Source organism: Oncorhynchus gorbuscha, linkage group LG05, assembly GCF_021184085.1.
Source record: "Oncorhynchus gorbuscha isolate QuinsamMale2020 ecotype Even-year linkage group LG05, OgorEven_v1.0, whole genome shotgun sequence".
Taxonomy (NCBI): domain Eukaryota; kingdom Metazoa; phylum Chordata; class Actinopteri; order Salmoniformes; family Salmonidae; genus Oncorhynchus; species Oncorhynchus gorbuscha.
Window position 1 is genome coordinate 10,507,198 of NC_060177.1, and position 18,439 is coordinate 10,525,636.

Below are 18,439 nucleotides of genomic sequence, written 5' to 3' on the forward strand. Positions count from 1 at the left end.
TACTTCTAGCCAGTCAGTTGAATATGGTAGACATTCCCAACTACTTCTATCCAGTCAGTTGAATATGGTAGACATTCCCAACTACTTCTAGCCAGTCAGTTGAATATGGTAGACATTCCCAACTACTTCTATCCAGTCAGTTGAATATGGTAGACATTCCCAACGACTTCTATCCAGTCAGTTGAATATGGTAGACATTCCCAACTACTTCTATCCAGTCAGTTGAATATGGTAGACATTCCCAACTACTTCTATCCAGTCAGTTGAATATGGTAAAGACATTCCCAACTACTTCTATCCAGTCAGTTGAATATGGTAGACATTCCCAACTACTTCTATCCAGTCTGTTGAATATGGTAGACATTCCCAACTACTTCTATCCAGTCAGTTGAATATGGTAGACATTCCCAACTACTTCTATCCAGTCAGTTGAATATGGTAGACATTCCCAACTACTTCTATCCAGTCAGTTGAATATGGTAGACATTCCCAACTACTTCTATCCAGTCTGTTGAATATGGTAGACATTCCCAACTACTTCTATCCAGTCAGTTGAATATGGTAAAGACATTCCCAACTACTTCTATCCAGTCAGTTGAATATGGTAAAGACATTCCCAACTACTTCTATCCAGTCAGTTGAATATGGTAAAGACAATCCCAACTACTTCTATCCAGTCTGTTGAATATGGTAAAGACAATCCCAACTACTTCTATCCAGTCTGTTGAATATGGTAGACATTCCCAACTACTTCTATCCAGTCAGTTGAATATGGTAGACATTCCCAACTACTTCTATCCGGTCAGTTGAATATGGTAGACATTCCCAACTACTTCTATCCAGTCTGTTGAATATGGTAAAGACATTCCCAACTACTTCTATCCAGTCAGTTGAATATGGTAGACATTCCCAACTACTTCTATCCAGTCAGTTGAATATGGTAGACATTCCCAACTACTTCTATCCAGTCAGTTGAATATGGTAAAGACATTCCCAACTACTTCTAGCCAGTCAGTTGAATATGGTAGACATTCCCAACTACTTCTATCCAGTCAGTTGAATATGGTAGACATTCCCAACTACTTCTAGCCAGTCAGTTGAATATGGTAGACATTCCCAACTACTTCTATCCAGTCAGTTGAATATGGTAGACATTCCCAACTACTTCTATCCAGTCAGTTGAATATGGTAGACATTCCCAACTACTTCTATCCAGTCAGTTGAATATGGTAGACATTCCCAACTACTTCTATCCAGTCAGTTGAATATGGTAAAGACATTCCCAACTACTTCTATCCAGTCAGTTGAATATGGTAGACATTCCCAACTACTTCTATCCAGTCTGTTGAATATGGTAGACATTCCCAACTACTTCTATCCAGTCAGTTGAATATGGTAGACATTCCCAACTACTTCTATCCAGTCAGTTGAATATGGTAGACATTCCCAACTACTTCTATCCAGTCAGTTGAATATGGTAGACATTCCCAACTACTTCTATCCAGTCTGTTGAATATGGTAGACATTCCCAACTACTTCTATCCAGTCAGTTGAATATGGTAAAGACATTCCCAACTACTTCTATCCAGTCAGTTGAATATGGTAAAGACATTCCCAACTACTTCTATCCAGTCAGTTGAATATGGTAAAGACAATCCCAACTACTTCTATCCAGTCTGTTGAATATGGTAAAGACAATCCCAACTACTTCTATCCAGTCAGTTGAATATGGTAAAGACATTCCCAACTACTTCTATCCAGTCAGTTGAATATGGTAAAGACATAATTTTCATCATAGGTACACTTCAACTATGACAGACAAAATGAGGAGAAAAAAAATCCAGAAAATCACATTGTAGGATTTTTAATGAATTTATTTGCAAATTATGGTGGAAAATAAGTATTTGGTCACCTACAAACAAGCAAGATTTCTAGCTCTCACAGACCTGTAACTTCTTCTTTAAGAGGCTCCTCTGTCCTCCACTTGTTACCTGTATTAATGGCACCTGTTTGAACTTGTTATCAGTATAAAGACACCTGTCCACAACCTCAAACAGTCACACTCCAAACTCCACTAAGGCCAAGACCAAAGAGCTGCCAAAGGACACCAGAGACAAAATTGTAGACCTGCACCAGGCTGGGAAGACTGAATCTGCAATAGGTAAGCAGCTTGGTTTGAAGAAATCAACTGTGGGAGCAATTATTAGGAAATGGAAGACATACAAGACCACTGATAATCTCCCTCGATCTGGGGCTCCACGCAAGATCTCACTTGGTGTCAAAATGATCACAAGAACGGTGAGCAAAAATCCCAGAACCACACAGGGGGACGTAGTGAATGACCTGCAGAGAGCTGGGACCAAAGAAACAAAGCCTACCATCAGTAACACACTACCCCGCCAGGGACTCAAATCCTGCAGTGCCAGACGGGTCCCCCTGCTTAAGCCAGTACATGTCCAGGCCCGTCTGAAATTTGCTAGAGAGCATTTGGATGATCCAGAAGAAGATTGGGAGAATGTCATATGGTCAGATGAAACCAAAATATAACTTTTTGGTAAAAACTAAACTCGTCGTGTTTTGAGGACAAAGAATGCTGAGTTGTATCCAAAGAACACCATACCTACTGTGAAGCATGGGGGTAGAAACATCATGCTTTGGGGCTGTTTTTCTGGACGGCTGATCCGTGTAAAGGAAAGAATGAATGGGGCCATGTATCGTGAGATTTGGCTGGGTCTTTCAGCATGACAATGATCCCAAACACACCGCCCGGGCAACGAAGGAGTGGCTTTGTAAGAAGCATTTCAAGGTCCTGGAGTGGCCTATCCAGTCTCCAGATCTCAACCCCACAGAAAATCTTTGGAGGGAGTTGAAAGTCCGTGTTGCCCAGCAACAGCCCCAAAACATCACTGCTCTAGAGGAGATCTGCATGGAGGAATGGGCCAAAATACCAGCAACAGTGTGTGAAAACCTTGTGAAGACTTACAGAAAACGTTTGACCTCTGTCATTGCCAACAAAGGGTATATAACAAAGTATTGAGATAAACTTTTGTTATTGACCAAATACATATTTTCCACCATAGTTTGCAAATAAATTCATTAAAAAATCCTACAATGTGATTTTCTGGATTATTTTTTCTAATTTTGTCTGTCATAGTTTAAATGTACCTGTGATGAAAATTACAGGCCTCTCTCATCTTTTTGTTTCAAATGTTTTTATTAAACACACACAAGAATGGTGTATAGGTATACATGACAGGTATACAATTCTTATCTAAACATAAAAGAGCATACAGGAACAACAAGACCCAGAGTTCTGGGTGCAGAACAAATAATACAGAACACGACATACAAAACAAGGACACGTAGAAAGAAAGAGGGAAGATGTCCCCCCTATCCCCCATCCCCTATTCCCCCCCCCCTCCCAACTGCTCGGGTGGCAGGGCCAGCACATGCTGCCCAAAGGTAGCTTAAAATATTACAATTGAGAGTGCGTTAATAAGTACAAATTCACAGCGCCGACTCGTCCAAGTAGGAGAGGAAAGGCTGCCAGATTTGATCAAATGTTGATAATTTATTGTTCAGAATACATCTAATTCTTTCTAAGTGTACAGTGTTTGCCAATTCACTGAGCCATAGTTTGGTAGAGGGCGCTTCCCTCCTTTTCCAGAACAACAAGATTTGTTTTTTTTGCCGAGATGAGACCATACGAGATTAGTTGTTTTTGGGGGTTGGTTAATCCGTTTAGGGACTCAGATACTCCCAGGATTATCAGAATCTATTGAAGTCTCCAAAACTTCAGAGAGGATCCTAAAAATTCCACACCAATAACCATGCAAGCTAGAGCATAGGGCAAAGTAGTGGAGTAGTGTACCCTGTGTAGCCTGACATTTATCACATGTAGGGGATGTGTCAGGAAATATCCTATGCAGTTTAGTTTTGGAATAGTGTAGTCTGTGTAATACCTTGAATTGTATGAGACGATGTCTGGAATTAATGGAGCATGTGTGAATATACTCCAAGCTCTCTTCCCAGTCTGCCACCGAGATGTCAGTCCCTAGTTCTTCCTCCCATTTTGCCTTGATGGCATCAGTAGAAGGTGTGCTAACAGATTGAAAAGCATCATATAGACGCGATATCAGTTTATCTGAGGTGGGGCATATTTTTATGCATCCGTCAAACGTGGAAGGTTTAGCATCCCCAAATGTTGGGAGGTGTTTTCTAACGTAGTCTCTAATTTGTAGGTATCTGAAAAAATTACTTCTGGGAAGATTATAAGTTTCCCTCAGCAACTCAAAGGAAGCAAAGGTCCCTTCTATGTATAAATCCCCTATAGTACTTATCCCCAACTCTCCCCATCGCTCAAAGGTGTTGTCAAGGTTAGAAGGGGCAAATGAGGGATTCCTGGCGACAGGGAGCATGAATGACATTGGTCTGAGCTCAAAGTGGACTTTAATTTGCTTCCAGATTCGGACTGTGCTATGTATAATAGGATTGTTACAATAAAGTGACATCTCCAGATTGACAGGCGACAAAATCACAGCGCCAATAGAGAAGGGGTGACACTCCTCACGCTCCATACTAAGCCAGCTGGATGCCGGGAGTACGTCATCCAACAGAAATGTAACAATGCGGAGGTTAGCGGCCCAGTAATAAAATATAAACTTTGGGAGAGACAATTCTCCTTCCATCTTGGATTTACAGAGGTGTTTTTTACCTATCCTGTGTGTTTTATAATCCCAGATGAAAGGATTCATTATTGAGTCCAGTTGTTTATGAAAGGATTTAGGTATGAATACTGGGATGTTCTGATATAGGTAGAGCAGTTGTGGGAGGAAGACCATTTTAATGGCATTAATTCTTCCGAGCAGAAAAATTGGGAGAGTTCTCCAAAATAGTATGTTTGCTTTGAGTTTTTGTATCAGAGAGCGGAAATTCTCTTTAAATAGTAAGGAGTATTGTTTGGTAACTACAATTCCTAGGTAAGTAAATTTTTCTGAACTTAAATGGGAGATGTTCTAGCCAGGAGGTATTTTGCGACCGCATGGGCATTAATTCACTCTTGTTCCAATTGATTCTGTATCCCGAGAAGGTACCAAACAAATTGAAGAGCATAGGAGACAGCGCACAACCCTGCCCTGTCCCCCTGTTGAGGTTAAATCGGGGAGACAATGATTGGTTAGTGAGTATTCTGGCACAGGGGTTCCTATATAAAAGCTGGATCCAATTTGTGAACCTATCTCCAATATTAAATTTCTGTAGGACCTTGAATAGATAGGGCCACTCAACTTGGTCAAAGGCCTTTTCGGCGTCAAGAGATATGACGGCAAGGTCCACGTTGGGTAACCTCTGAGAATACATAATATTGAAGAGGCGCCTGAGATTGAAGAATGAGTTTCTGTTAGGGATAAAGCCGGTCTGATCCGAATGGACCAATTTGCCAATTAAAGTGCTAAGCCTGTTAGCCAGAGTTTTTGCTAGAATATTTTGGTCTGTATGACCCTACCTCTTCTGGATCTTTACCCTTCTTATGTATAACTGTAATGAACGCTTCGTCCAAAGTAGAAGGGAGAGCTCCATCCTCATTGGCCTGAATCAACATTTTGTGCAGATAGGGAGAGAGCATGTTGCTGAATGTTTTATAGAATTCACCAGGGTATCCATCTGGGCCCGGGGTCTTGCCTCTCTTTAGAGATTTAATTGTTTCTCGAATTTCATCAAGAGATATTTCCTTATTCAGGAAGTTAGAATCTTCCTGGTTCAGGGTAGGAAGATTACAGTCCTCCAAAAATGTTTGCATAATTAAGGGGTTAGGATCCGCTTTAGATGTATATAGAGTCTCATAAAACTGCCGGAATCTGTCATTGATGTCTTTGGGGGAAGAGAGTAATTCCCCAGATGCAGATTTAACCCTGTGAATCATTCGGTCACTCACATTTTTTCGAAGTTGTCTGGCGAGTAATTTGTGTGGTTTGTCACCAAACTCAAAATATTTTTGCTTGGCATAGAGAAAAGATTTAGCAATTTTAGCTGAGAGAATCTAATTATATTCAAATTTTAAAGAGGTAATTTTTTTATGTTTCTCCATAGATGGGTGGCTAGCATTCTCCCTATCCAGTAAGTGAATTTGTCCCTCTAGTTCTTCCAGTTTTCCTCTGTTTTGCCTATTCCTGGCAGCCTGAAAGGAGATGATACAGCCTCTCAGATAAGCCTTCAGTGTTTCCCACAATAATGCTGGGGAGGTCTCTGTGTTGTCGTTGATATCAAAGAAAAATGTAATTTGGTCTTTAAGATATTCACAGAATGTTGGTTCTGTGAGGAGCTGAGGATTCAACCTCCAGACCCTCTCGTTTGGTACAATGTCACCCAATCTCAGGGAGAAGGTGAGTGGACTGTGGTCCGAGATTATAATATCATGATACCTCACATTACAGGTATAGGGGAGTAGTCTAGCATCCAACAAAAGTAGTCAATTCGAGTGTAAACCTTGTGAACATGAGAGTAAAAGGAGTATTCCCTACCCGTAGGGTTAGCGATCCTCCATATATCAAATAAGTTTGAATTTTTTATGTAGGTATTCAAGAATTCGCTTGAATAGGAGGTAGGGGTTCGACGGGTAGAGGATCTATCCAAATATTGGTCTAGCACACAGTTAAGGTCCCCTCCAATGACCAGGTTAGTATGGGAGATATCTGGAATCAGGGCAAGGACTCTTTTGAAAAAAGAGGTGTTGTCAATGTTTGGCCCATAGATATTTAGTAGAGTTACTGAGGTAGAGTGGATTTCTCCTATTGCGATCACATACCGACCCTCTTTATCCGCAATAGTGGTTTTGTGTAGAAAGGGAATTCCTTTCCGTACCAGAATCGCTGTGCCTCTCGTTCTGGCAGAGAAGTTAGAGTGATACACTTGCCCCACCCACCTACACTTAAGTCTGCTATGAGAGTTATTCTTCAGATGGGTTTCTTGCAAAAATATAATATCAGACGAGAGTGCTTTCAAGTGGGCTAGGACCTTGCCCCTCTTAATTGGTTCGTTTAAACCCTTGACATTCCAGGAAGTGAATGTAAGCCCCGCCTTCCTCTCGTTTGTAGTTCCTATGGTGGCCTGCATACCATGTCACTTGATAAAAAGATAAGAAAGCGCACCAAAGCATCACGATCAGCATATGTAGCACCTACACCCGAGCAGTATCCAACCCACCCCTCCCCCTGCAAGCACCTTTACTTCCCACCTTGTTACCCTAATTTCCCCAACACTTACCCCCCCCCCCCCATCGACCCATATATTTAACAGGCATGTGCAAACAGGAGAGAAAAAAATGAAAAATAAAAATAATAAACACATTGTCTGGCCGATGCCAAAAAAAGCATGGCGCGACCTCGAACCAGAGGTAAAACAAAAATAAAATCCCAACTATACGTTCACCTCTCACTATTCTAGAACTTCTACTAACATATGAACTGAGGAGGCTCCTGCGAGTTAAGTGTTCAGTTAGCATCTAATAAAGCTAAACCGAATAAGTTGCAACTTATACATATTGCGCATTTAAGCGTCATCCTGGGTCAATCCCAGAGATAAGCAAGATATAGCCTCAATATTATATTGCTAAGCACTGCCGGTCAAAAAATAAACCATCCGCAACCGACATAGTCAGCCGTGGGGTCAGGAGATCGGAACAAGGATTTGTTAAATGAAATGTTCCCCCCATAAAAAAATATGTTTAATAAAAAATAAATACAAATATATACCATATATATATATATATATATATATATATATATATATATATATATATATATATATATATATATATATATATATATATATATATATATATATATACATACATACATACATACATACATACACACATACATACACATACACACATATATGTACACATATATATATACATACATACACACACACATACATACACACATATACACACATATACACACACACACATATATACATACCCACACATACAGATACACATACCTATATATACATACACACACACACACACATACATGTATGTATACATACCCACACAAAAAAATCATATATATATATATTTAAAGAATATGTATATACATCCATATGCACACATACACATACAAACATTCATACCCCAGAATAACAATCTACACTGATTTAAAATATACACATACATAATATTAAAATGCTAAGAGAAAATAGTAATAAAGTACAAATAGTAATTATATGTACGCACACCTACACATCCATTAGCACTACAGAGGGCTGGTGGGACTCTAGTCTGTCTAGTCTGTCCACGGCCAGACAAAGGCAGAACGGCACAAAACATCAACTTGCTAACCAGGTGTCTGCCCCCTCCCAACCATCACCCCCAGTCCCCTGCATGCAATAAATAAATGGTATGGTAGTAAGAGTAATGTAAGGATTGTAAAATAAATAATAGCAGACCTTAACACGCAATAACAAGGCACTCTAACCTGTACGGGGGATTGGTGTATATCCCCGGATAAACTTATCTGCGTCTAAAACCGTTGTAGAGTTTGGTCATGACATCTCTGTAGTCGGCAAGATGCTTTGCCACAGACACGGAATGGATGCCCTTTGTGTGACAGGTTGCCCCTCATTCGAGCTTCACGCAGGATAAGATCCTTGGTCTTGAAACTGTGACAACAGATGATTACTGGGCGAGGACGTTGGCCCGGTCCAGGCACTGGGACAAGGGAGCGATGTGCGCGGTCCAGCTGGGGATCCGAATCCAAAACATCCGATCCCATTGCATCCTTCAATAGCTTGGCGAAGAAGTCGGTAGGGCGAGAGCCCACCTCTATCCCCTCTGCCAGACCAACAACGCGAAGTTTATTACGTCTGGATCGGCCCTCCAGGTCCACCACTTTCACAGAAAGCCTCTGCACAGTATCCTGCAATGACGAGCATAGCTTCTCTAACTCGTCGATCCTACCAGCGTTGAATTCAGAAGCTTTCTCAAAGGCCAAAATACTCTGGCCATGCGAAGCGACCGTTCGAATGATGCTCTCGATTTTGGTGTCCAGTTCAGCAATAGTGGCCTTAAGATCCTAAGCTATAGCAACACGTAGCTCCCCCAGAGCCCGGGTAAGTTCTGTAAGTGTCACGTTGTTGCATGTGCCTCCCGTCATGTCTGTCTCGTTGTTTAGTGGGGAGTAGGCCTCTGCTGTGGATTTATTGTCCTTTGGTCGCTTATTACTCGGCATTTTCATATAAAAAGTTACAATCTTGTATTAGAAAGAAACGTTTGTTGTAAAAAGTACCATAAAGTAGGTTAAATTAGATTATTTCGCAAAAAAAAGTTGCAGGAGCCTCTCACGCACAGCCGTTCACTCCAACATGCTAGCTCCGCCTCCTCTCTCTTCTTTTTAAGTGGGAGAACTTGCACAATGTGTGGCTGACTAGATACTTTTTTGCCCCACTGTATGAATGCCAACGTATATGAATGCCAATCCTCAAGATATGCCGAACGGCATAGGCAAGATGCAGTAGATGGTATAGAGTACAGTATATACATATGAGATAAGTAATGTAGAGTATGTAAACATTATAAAGTGGCATTGGTTAAAGTGACTAGTGATATATTTATTACATACATTTTTTCATTATTAAAGTGGCTAGAGATGAGTCAGTATGTTGGCAGCAGCTTCTTAAATCTCTGGCCAGTTTAATACATTTATTTTATTTAATAACGGTATCAATAGTCACTTTAAATAACGCCACTTTAATAATGATAACAAATCCTACATTCTCATCTCGTATGTATATACAGTTGAAGTCGGAAGTTTACATACACTTAGGTTGGAGTCATTAAAACTCGTTTTCAACCACTCCACAAATGTCTTGTTAAAAAACTATCGTTTTGGCAGTCGATTAGGACATCTACTTTGTGCATGACACAATTAATTTTTACAACAATTGTTTACATACAGATTATTTCACTTGTAATTCACTGTATCACAATTCCAGTGGGTCAGAAGTTTACATACACTAAGTTGACTGTGCCTTTAAACAGCTTGGAAAACTCCAAAAATTATGTCATGGCTGTAAAAGCTTCTGATAGGCTAATTGACATCATTTCAGTCAATTGGAGGTGTACCTGTGGATGTATTTCAAGGCCTACCTTCAAACTCAGTGCCCCTTTGCTTGACATCATGGGAGAATCAAAATAAATAAGTCAAGCCATTGTGGACCTCCACAAGTCTGGTTCATCCTTGGGATCAATTTCCAAACACCTGAAGGTACCACGTTCATCTGTACAAACAATTGTACGTAAGTATAAACACGCAGCTGCCATACCGCTCAGGAAGGAGACGCGGTCTGTCTCCTAGAAATGAACGTACTTTGGTGCTAAAAATCCCAGAACAACAGCAAAGGACCTTGTGAAGATGCTTGAGGAAACAGTTACAAAAATATCTATATCCACAGTAAAACAAGTCCTATATCGACATAACCTGAAAGGCTGCTCAGCAAGGAAGAAGCCACTCCTCCAAAACCGCCATAAAAAAAGCCAGACTATGGTTTGCAACTGCACATCGGGACAAAGATCGTACTTTTTGGAGAAATGTCCTCTGGTCTGAAATATAACTGTTTGGCCATAATGACCATCGTTATGTTTGGAGGAAAAGGGGAGAGGCTTGCAAGCCGAAGAACAAACATCCCAACCGTGAAGCACTGGGGTGGCAGCATCATGTTGTAGGGGTGCTTTGCTGCAGGAGGGACTGGTGCACTTCACAAAATAAATGGCATCATGAGGAGGGAAATTATGTGGATATATTGAGGCAACATCTCAAGACATCAGTCAGGAAGTTAAAGCTTGGTCGCAAATGGGTCTTCCAAATGAACAAACACCCCTGCATACTCCCAAAGTTGTGGCAAAATGGTTTAAGGACAACAAAGTCAAGGTATTGGAGTGGCCCTCACAAAGCCCTGACCTCAATCCTATATAAAATGTGTGGGCAGAACTGAAAAAGCGTGTGCAAGCAAGGAGGCCTACAAACCTGACTCAGTTACACCAGCTCTGTCAGGAAGAATGGGCCAAAATTCACCCAACTTATTGTGGGAAGCTTGTGGAAGGCTACCCGAAATATTTGACCCAAGTTTAAATTGTTTCAGGCAATGCTACAAAATACTAATTGAGTGTTTGTAAACTTCTGACCCACTGGGAATGTGATGAAAGAAATAAAAGCTGAAATAAATCATTCTCTGTACTATTATTCTGACATTTCACATTCTTAAAATAAAGCGGTGATCCTAACTGACCTAAAATAGGGAATTTTTACTTGGATTAAATGTCAGGAATTGTGAAAAACTGAGTTTAAATGTATTTGGCTAAGGTGTATGTAAACTTCCAACTTCAACTGTACTGTATTCAATACCATCTACTGCATATTGCCTATGCTGCATGGCCATTGCTCATCCATCTATTTATACGTACATATTCTTATTCATCCCTTTACATTTGTGTGTATAAGGTGGTCATTGTGAATTTGCTAGATTACTTGTTAGACATTACTGCACTGTCTAAACTAGAAGCACAAGCATTTCGCTACACTCACATTAACATCTGCTAACCATGTGCATGTGACCAATAACATTTGATTTGATATGAGAAACGATAGTCTATCATTACTTTAAGATATGAAAGTCAGTCAATCCGGAAAATTTCAAGAACTTTGAACGTTTCTTAAGTGCAGTCGCAAAAACCATCAAGCGCTATGATAAAACTGGCTCTCATGAGGACCACCACAGGAATGGAAGACCCAGAGTTACCTCTACTGCAGAGGATAAGTTCATTAGAGTTTCCAGCCTCAGAAATTGCAGCCCAAATAAATGCTTCACAGATTTCAAGTAACAGACAAATCTCAACATCAACTGTTCAGAGGAGACTGTTTGAATCAGGTCTTCATGGTTGAATTACTGCAAAGAAACCACTACTAAAGGACACCAATAAGAAGAGGAGATTGCTTGGGCCAAGAACCATGAGCAATGGACATTAGACCGGTGGAGATTTGTCCTTTGGTCTGGAATCCAAATTTGAGATTTTTGGTTTCAACTGCCATGTCTTTGTGAGACGCGGTGAGGTTGAACGGATGATCTCTGCATGTGTATTTCCCACCGTAAAGCATGGAGGAGGAGGTGTTGTGGTGTGGGAGTGCTTTGATGGTAACACTGTCTGTGATTTATTTAGAGTTCAAGGCACACTTAACCAGCATGGCTACCACAGCATTCTGCAGCGATACACCATCCCATCTGGTTTGGGCTTCGTCCCACTATCATTTGTATTTCAACAGGACAATGACCCAGCACACCTCCAGGCTGTGTAAGGGCTATTTTACCACGAAGGAGAGTGATGGAGTGCTGCATCAGATGACCTGGCCTCCACACCCCCCGACCTCAACCCAATTGAGATGGTTTGGGATGAGTCGGACCGCAGAGTGAAGGAAAAGCAGCCAACAAGTGCTCAGCATATGTCTCCTTCAAAACTGTTGGAAAAGCATTCCAGGTGAAGCTGGTTGAGGGAATGCCAAGAGTGTGCAAAGCTGGCAAAGGGTGACTATTTGAAGAATCTCAAATATAAAATATATTTTGATTTGTTTAACACTTTTTTGGTTACTACATGATTCTATATGTGTTATTTCATAGTTCTGATGTCTTCACTATTATTATACAATGTAGAACAGAGTAAAAATAAAGAAAAACCTTTGACTGAGTAGGTGTTCTAAAACTTCTGACCGGTAGAGTTTATGTGCAATTGTATCCTGATCTAGAGCTGTTTATACGGTGTCCATATTAGGACAGTCTCAGTAGGAGTAATTACATGGACACTGTAGTATATCCTAATTCTACTGGCCAGAAAAAATCATTTAGAGTTACAGCTCCTAAATCATTACATGTCTTTTTAAGAAAATAAATCCCACCACCACAATGAGTGATACTGCCTTGACAGTTTTACACAGGGGGATATACAGTATAGAGTAGAGTTTGCAAAGTGCAGTAATGAATTGTGGCTGTGTTCAAAGTTTTTGGAAATAACAGAGGCACTTAGTCGATATCTGGTGTTATGAAGAATTAGAGCTTCTATCACTTTTAGTATCCAAGCAGAAAATACAAACCAGGTCTCCTGAAATTCCCATGAGTGGTAAACACTACTTCTCCACCAGGCCCATTGACAACTGATCAACAAACAAACAAATCAACAAACATCCTTATCGACAGTAATAAAAACAACACAATAACACTTTTAATAACATCATATCATTGTTTAGAGAAGTATTTGTTAATAGTCATAACAAACAGATGTTTATAAATGATTTATTAGAGATTATTATAAAGTATTACAGATTATTCAAATACGTTTGCTGTAGTGAAGGTCAGGATACAACTGAAGCAAAATATGAACGCAACATTTAAAGTGTCCCATGTTTCATGAGCTGAAATAAAAGATCCCAGAAATGTTCCACACACATTTGTAATAATAATAATAATATGCCATTTAGCATCCAAAGCGACTTACAGTCATGTGTGCATACATTCTACGTGCCACACACACAAATGTTCCATGTTGTAAAGATGTACTGAGTGAGCTACCATGAGCCCATCCTTTGGCAAATAATCCATCCACCTGACAGGTCCACTGATTAAACAGAGCAACACAATGCCACAGATGTCTCAAGTTTTGTCAGAGAATGTAAGGAATGTAAGGTTAATTTCTCTACCATAAGCTGCCTCCAATGTTTTTTAGAGCTTTTGGCAGTACGTCCAACCGGCCTCACAACCACAGACCATGTGTAATGTCAGCCCAGGACCTCCTCATCTGGATTCTTCACCTGCATCTGAGACCAGCCACCCGGACAGCTGATGAATCAAATGAATCATTTTTGCAGACAGTTAGAAACCACCTCAGGGAAGCTCATCTCCGTGCTTGTTGTCCTTACTAGGGTCTGACTTCAGTTTGCCGCCGTAACCGACTTCAGTGAGAAAATGCTCACCTTCGATGGCCACTGGCATGCTGGAGAAGTGCGCTCTTCCCAGAGTAATCCCGGTTTCGACTGTGCTGGGCAGATGGCAGACAGCTTGTATGGCGTTGTGTGGGCGAGAGGTTTGCTGATGTCAACGTTGTGAACAGAGTGCCCCATGGTGGCACTGGGGTTATGGTATGGACAAGCATAAGCTACGGACAATGAACACAATTCCATTTTATCGATGGCAATTTGAATGCACAGAGATACCATGATGAGATCCTGAGGCCCATTGTCGTGCCATTCATCCAACGCCATCACCTCATTTTTCAGCATGATAATGCACAGCCCCATGGCGCATGGAGCTTTGCATTATTTTCCATGTCCTTTTCCATGGCCTGCATCCTCACCAGACATGTCACCCACTGAGCCTGTTGTGGATGCTTTAGATCGACGTGTAAGACAGCGTGTTCCAGTTCCTGCCAATAACCAGCAACTTCACACTTAAAGATGAGTGGGTCAACATTCCGCAGGCTACAATCAACTGATCAACTCTATGCAAAGGAGATGTGCCACGCTTCATGAGGCAAATGGTGGTCACACCAGATATGGAGTGGTTTTCTGATCCACGCCCCGACCTTTTGTTTTAAGGTATCTGTGACCAACATATATGCATGTCTGTATTCCCAGTCCTGTGAAACTGATACATTCGGCCCTAATGAATTTATTTGAATTGACTGATTTCTTATATGAACTGGAACTCAGTCAAATCTTTGAAATTGTTGCATGTTGCATTTATATTTTTGTTCAGTGTAAATATAAATTCATTACAGTAAATATTAAACTGTATAAAACAAAGCATTCAACAAATAAAAGCCTGGTCAATGCAACATGTTTTAGTTTTTATGTCATTACTCCTTTAGTTTTCTCATCATACAAACACTATAAAACATGATTCAACTAAGACAAAGTATTAAAAAAGTCCCTTTGTGAACAAGCAGGTTCTGAGTCACCCTGACCAGATGTCTATAAATCCATCTACTGCAGAAAATAGATAAGGAACGCAACCCTGAATGAAGCTATAAAGAAGGGATTGAAAGACGACTAATGAAAGACAGAGGCCACATTTTCACCTCTGCTGTTCTTCACAAACGTCGCAGCCTGTTGTTTGTACGTCCCTTTTGGTTATTTACTTGTTTGTCTTTTTTACATTGTTTTTTTTTTTCAGTCACTATCTTTAAAACATGAAGCTATTCTCACTTTGGCTCTATTGCTTCCATAATGTCATCCAATGTATTTGTCATGTTCAGTTTTTAAATAACATAAAAACATTGACATCCCAGTCCTGTTATATTACTCCTCTAGTACAGTATATATACAGTCCTGTTATATTACTCCTCTAGTACAGTATATATACAGACCTGTGTTATATTACTCCTCTAGTACAGTATATATACAGTCCTGTGTTATATTACTCCTCTAGTACAGTATATATACAGACCTGTGTTATATTACTCCTCTAGTACAGTATATATACAGTCCTGTGTTATATTACTCCTCTAGTACAGTATATATACAGTCCTGTGTTATATTACTCCTTGTCACGCCTTGGTCATTATATTTTGTGTTTTTGGTATATGTTTGGGTAAGCCAGGGTGTGACATGGGTTTATATGTTGTGTTTCGTATTGGGGTTTGTATTGTGAATAATAATACCGCAATCGTTATCCGCTTCCCCTTATGTCATCAGCCTTCGAGATTCTGCAGGGAGCCAGGTTCTTTACTAAGTTGGACCTTCGTAATGCTTACCATCTCATGCGCATCAGAGAGGGGGACGAGTGGAAAACGGCGTTTAACACTCCGTTAGGGCATTTTGAGTACCGGGTTCTGCCGTTTGGTCTCGCTAATGCTCCAGCTGTTTTTCAGGCATTAGTTAATGATGTACTGAGAGACATGCTGAACATCTTTGTTTTTGTCTACCTTGACGATATCCTGATTTTTTCACCGTCACTCGAGATTCATGTTCAGCACGTTCGACGTGTACTCCAACGCCTTTTAGAGAATTGTCTCTACGTGAAGGCTGAGAAGTACGCCTTTCATGTCTCCTCTGTCACATTTCTCGGTTCTGTTATTTCCGCTGAAGGCATTCAGATGGATCCCGCTAAGGTCCAGGCTGTCAGTGATTGGCCCGTTCCAAGGTCACATGTCGAGTTGCAGCGCTTTCTAGGTTTCGCTAATTTCTATCGGCGTTTCATTCGTAATTTCGGTCAAGTTGCTGCCCCTCTCACAGCTCTTACTTCTGTCAAGACGTGCTTTAAGTGGTCCGGTTCCGCCCAGGGAGCTTTTGATCTCCTCAAGAAGCGTTTTACGTCCGCTCCTATCCTCGTTACTCCTGACGTCACTAAACAATTCATTGTCGAGGTTGACGCTTCAGAGGTGGGCGTGGGAGCCATTCTATCCCAGCGCTTCCAGTCTGACGATAAAGTCCATCCTTGCGCTTATTTTTCTCATCGCCTGTCGCCATCGGAACGCAACTATGATGTGGGTAACCGCGAACTGCTCGCCATCCGCTTAGCCCTAGGCGAATGGCGACAGTGGTTGGAGGGGGCGACCGTTCCTTTTGTCGTTTGGACTGACCATAAGAACCTTGAGTACATCCGTTCTGCCAAACGACTTAATGCACGTCAAGCTCGTTGGGCGTTGTTTTTCGCTCGTTTCGAGTTTGTGATTTCTTATTGCCCGGGTAATAAGAACACCAAGCCTGATGCCTTATCCCGTCTCTTTAGTTCTTCTGTGGCTTCTACCGATCCCGAGGGATTCTTCCTTATGGGCGTGTTGTCGGGTTGACTGTCTGGGGAATTGAGAGACAGGTTAAGCAAGCACTCACTCACACTGCGTCGCCGCGCGCTTGTCCTAGTAACCTTCTTTTCGTTCCTGTTTCTACTCGTCTGGCTGTTCTTCAGTGGGCTCACTCTGCCAAGTTAGCTGGCCATCCCGGCGTTCGAGGTACACTTGCTTCTATTCGCCAGCGGTTTTGGTGGCCTACTCAGGAGCGTGACACGCGCCGTTTCGTGGCTGCTTGTTCGGACTGCGCGCAGACTAAGTCAGGTAACTCTCCTCCTGCCGGTCGTCTCAGACCGCTTCCCATTCCTTCTCGACCATGGTCTCACATCGCCTTAGACTTCATTACCGGTCTGCCTTCGTCTGCGGGGAAGACTGTGATTCTTACGGTTGTCGATAGGTTCTCTAAGGCGGCACATTTCATTCCCCTCGCTAAGCTTCCTTCCGCTAAGGAGACGGCACAAATCATCATTGAGAATGTGTTCAGAATTCATGGCCTCCCGTTAGACGCCGTTTCAGACAGAGGTCCGCAATTCACGTCACAGTTTTGGAGGGAGTTCTGTCGTTTGATTGGTGCTTCCGTCAGTCTCTCTTCCGGTTGGTCGCATATTACGCAGCCTTTCTTTTAGAAACCCTGCGTCTTGGGCAGAACAGCTCCCCTGGGCAGAATACGCTCACAACTCGCTTCCTTCGTCTGCTACCGGGCTATCTCCGTTTCAGAGTAGTCTGGGTTACCAGCCTCCTCTGTTCTCGTCCCAGCTCGCCGAGTCCAGCGTTCCCTCCGCTCAGGCGTTTGTCCAACGTTGTGAGCGCACCTGGAGGAGGGTGAGGTCTGCACTTTGCCGTTACAGGGCGCAGACTGTGAGAGCCGCCAATAAACGTAGGATTAATAGTCCTAGGTATTGTCGCGGCCAGAGAGTGTGGCTTTCCACTCGTAACCTTCCCCTTACGACAGCTTCTCGTAAGTTGACTCCGCGGTTCATTGGTCCGTTCCGTGTCTCCCAGGTCGTCAATCCTGTCGCTGTGCGACTGCTTCTTCCGCGACATCTTCGTCGCGTCCATCCTGTCTTCCATGTCTCCTGTGTCAAGCCCTTTCTTCGCGCCCCGTTCGTCTTCCCTCCCCCCGTCCTTGTCGAGGGCGCACCTATTTACAAGGTACGTAGGATCATGGACATGCGTTCTCGGGGACGTGGTCACCAGTACTTAGTGGATTGGGAGGGTTACGGTCCTGAGGAGAGGAGTTGGGTTCCATCTCGGGACGTGCTGGACCGTTCGCTGATTGATGATTTCCTCCGTTGCCGCCAGGATTCCTCCTCGAGTGCGCCAGGAGGCGCTCGGTGAGTGGGGGGGTACTGTCATGTTTTGTCATATATTGTCTTGTCCTTGTGCTTTCCCTTCTGTTCGTTTCCCCCTGCTGGTCTTATTAGGTTCGTTCCCTTTTTCTATCCCTCTCTCTCCCCCTCCCTCTCTCTCTTCTCTCTATCATTCCGTTCCTGCTCCCAGCTGTTCCTCATTCTCCTAACTCACTCATTTACTCTTTTCACACCTGTCCCCTATTTTGCCCTCTGATTGAGCCCCTATTTCTCCCCTTGTTTTCCGCTTCTGTCCTTGTCG